Raw genomic sequence first — 3876 nt, 5'->3', positions numbered from 1 at the left:
AGAACGAGATTGCCCTTGACAAGCAAAAGATTTTTCCATCTTGAGTTGGAGGGTAAACAAATGTGTTTCTCAGAGACTGGGCACATGTTCACTGTACTTTCTCTAATTTTATTTTATTTATTTATTGTGGAGAACACACCCGGCAATGCTCAGGAGTTACTCCTGGTTCTGCGCTCAGAAATTACTCCTGGAAGTCTTCTAGGAACCATGGGGGTGCTTGGGATCAAACCTGGGTTTCCATGTAAGGCAGTGCTTCTCAATTATTTTCTGTTATGCCCCCCTAGGAAGAAGAAAACATTTTTCACACCCCCACACGACTGTAAATAGTATCTTTATTTAAAAAAGATCTTTAACCTGCAAGACAAAAATATATAAACTAATTTGAGCTGACTTTTTAACCAGAGGTGATGTCTGGATTAATGACTACAATGAGCACGTTTTGCGATGCAGAGCTTTTCGAAGTCGGGTTTGAAGCAGGACACAGTAACTCTCAGCTCCAGAGACATACAGAAACATAAACACAGGGCTTAGCTTGTTATAACAGTGTTTACCGAGGTCAAACGTGCCCCCCTTTATGGAGCCCCACTATTTGAGAACCACTGATATAAGGCAAGCACTATCCCCACTGTACTGTTTGCTTTGGCCCTGACTTTCTCTAATTTTAATGTCAAGTTATCTGCATTCTTAGAGAAAATTTCTCAAGTCACATAGAGCCTTGATTGTCCTAATTTTTCTTAACAATATGACACTATTGAAAGATGCCTCCTCAGGACACTTTGAGGAAAATTTTGCCAGATCCTTTTGAGAAGACAAATAGCATAGTATTATGTATTGGATGGGTCCAACATAGCTCCAGTTTGAGTCTCTGTCTCTTTCTCATACACAAACACATAGTAGCAAAAATAAAATCTCTGAAGGCAAAAGAAATGTGGCCTAAAATGTCCACATTTCCATTTTTAAAATGTAGAATTCCAGATTGAAATCCAGGTCATAGGAAATTTAAAACTGAAATAATGGACATGCTGGTCAAAGAAGGGACAGTTGTGAGTTCTTTTCTCTTTTGATATTGTCTTTACTTTTATTCCTATTCTTCACAACAACTGATAATTAAATTAACTAATTGTTCAGCATAACCTTTGTTCAAAATATGCCCTTGCTCTTTCTTTGACAGTGCCAAGGAGGGCTCTCTCTCTCTCCCCCCTCACTAGATGCACACACATTCTTTATTTTTCATTCTTCTCTCATTCAACATACTTTGCTATCATCTAAATGGAGTGGCTCTCCTAGTAAAATTTTTGGGAATCTCACTGATGAAACCTGTGAGACCCAAGGTTAAGCTATTCTTTCTTCAGTAATAACTATATATTAATTACTTTATCAAATATACTCCATTAAATATCTATTTAATCATCAGAATAACCCAAGGAGTTTATATGACCATCCATATTTTTCTAATGAAAGATAGAGGACTGTATGTATCCAGATAAATGTACTCAAGAACATTTTAACCCAAAATTGGAACAAGGTCATTAGCAAAATGAAAGAGGTAACTTAGGCAAAGCCACCATCCCTTTGGAATTTATGGGAGGGCATGGAATGGTGACAATGGATTTAGGCTTCTCTTCAAGTAGTCAGGTGAAAGCATGGTACTGGAGTTTAAATAGCTGAATTCAGAAAAAACATTATTAAAGGGAAAGGAAAAAATACAGGAAGCTCCCAGTAGATTGGAGGGATCTTCTACAACAGAATTTCTCAGAAAGGCAGAAGTTTTTCTTCTTTTATACCATTTTAACAACAGTATTTCAATCTGATGTTCCAAGAACATTGGCCATAAAATCAGGGGAGAACCTGAGATGTATGAAGAATAGTGGTACCATTACACATTTTTTTGCAAAGCATAAGAAAATGCAATAAAGACCAGGCCTGTCCAGAGCCCAGAATGATGTAAAGACAATTCTCCAGAATTTTGGGGAGGTCAGGGACCAGAAGACAGAAAACAAACAGGGCTCTTAAACAATATATATAAGTTAATCTAACGTCTGCTTTGCTTATATGTGCCTTGAAGGAATAAGAATATGTGCTTAAATATGTAAGGTCAAAATTTATAATTTATAATTATGTGCCTACCCTATGCTCAGAGTTTCATCTCTCTGACTGTGGGTCCTCAGCTCTGAATCTAAATAAATCTCTTCTATATTCTCCTCTTGTTTCTTCTATTTTGTGTGGTGACTGGCCACCAAATATCTGACAAGGAGGTTCCACTCGTATTGGTGGCTCTAAGCCTCTCTGACTTGTGGATCTTCAGTGCTTCAAAACCCTATGCCCTATTCACTCTGTGTCCTCTGATTTGTATGGTGATAAGCCACCTAACAAGATCATTTTCTTCTGCAGTCCAAATCTAACAGGCATGGTCACATAGATTATTAAAACCATTTAAATCACTCTCTACCTTTCATATTAGGCAATCCCCTTCCTTTAAGGTCCAATCTGTACCCCTTTGTCCCAATTAAACCAACAACCAAGTTTAAAACATAAATTCAAATTTAAACCCAGAAAACTCTTCTGGACAGGGCCACTTCACTCACCCTTCACTCACTGAATCAATTTTTATTTAATAATATCTTTATTTAAGCATCTTGTTTACAGACATGATTGTAGTTGGGTTTCAGTCATAAAGAACATCCCCCTTCACCAGTTCAACATTCCCATCACCAATCTCCAATTCCTCGCCCCGCCACTCCATCTGAAGTTGAGACAGGCAGACTACTTATCTCACTCATTGACCTAAATCTTAAAATCAGGACTGGACTAACCTTGATTGGAATTCTTTGTCTGGTATACCTCAGGGGACCAGCCTAGAAATAAATATGCTCATTATTCTGTGACCCTTTGATCTACAACTCACACTTTGTAAAGTTGTGCTTCCTCAGCCTAGTCAGAGGGAGGCACTTGCCTTGCATGCTGCAAACATCAAGTTCTAATCCTGGTCTGTACCACATCTCATTTCCCTGTAAAGTTTCAGGAATAATCCCTCAGCACAGAGCTTGGTGAAGCCAAAAATGAAAATCAAAGAAAATGATACAAATTTGCATTCCCATTCTTTACCCCATATAAATATGCACTATTCTGTATGGACAAGCAAATTACTTTGAGGATGGTTATGAGTTTACAAGAGGAGTAAAAAATAATGACCAAAACTTGGGAAAAATTTTAATTGTTCCAACTTTATCTTCTGCATTGCTTTGTCAGGAGACTAAAATGCTTCTAGCTCTAGTACTGGAGCCATGATTCAATAGGGAGGGTATTTACCTTACACACAACAGATCTAAGATTCTGGAATGAGATTCCTGGCATCTCATATGATCCCCTGAGTACTACCTGTGTAATTCCCAGTGGAGATTCAGGAGCAACCCCTATGCATTGCTATATGTACCCTCCACCCTAAAATCCCCTCTAAACAAGCAAAATACTTGTATTATATTTATACGTGCTTCCACTCTGAGTCTTAATTGCAAAATTTCTGATATGAATCTTTCATGTAGACCTAATGGTTTAATCCTGCTTTTCTTTTCCTGATTGCAGAGACACAGCCACAGAAGCAAGTGGGTCCTTTACTTGGTGAGGTTTCTGGAAAAATACCAAAAGGGTGGTATAAAAAGGTCACTAAAGAACTAACCTATATAATTGCATTTCCCAGATATTTATGCGCATATCCCAAATGTTTGTAGGTGTGTGTCTTTCTGTGGACCTCTGTGTAAAATAATTTCCTGTTTCTAAAAGCTATTTTCCTAGCTGCTGACCACCATAAAAACATTGAAACTCCAATTTTGATTAACAGCAGCATTCCTTTTTGTCACCTTGCTTTACCCAAAGCTG

This window comes from Suncus etruscus, chromosome 12 (genome assembly GCF_024139225.1).
Source record: "Suncus etruscus isolate mSunEtr1 chromosome 12, mSunEtr1.pri.cur, whole genome shotgun sequence".
NCBI lineage: Eukaryota > Metazoa > Chordata > Mammalia > Eulipotyphla > Soricidae > Suncus > Suncus etruscus.
This window is presented reverse-complemented; position numbering follows the sequence as displayed.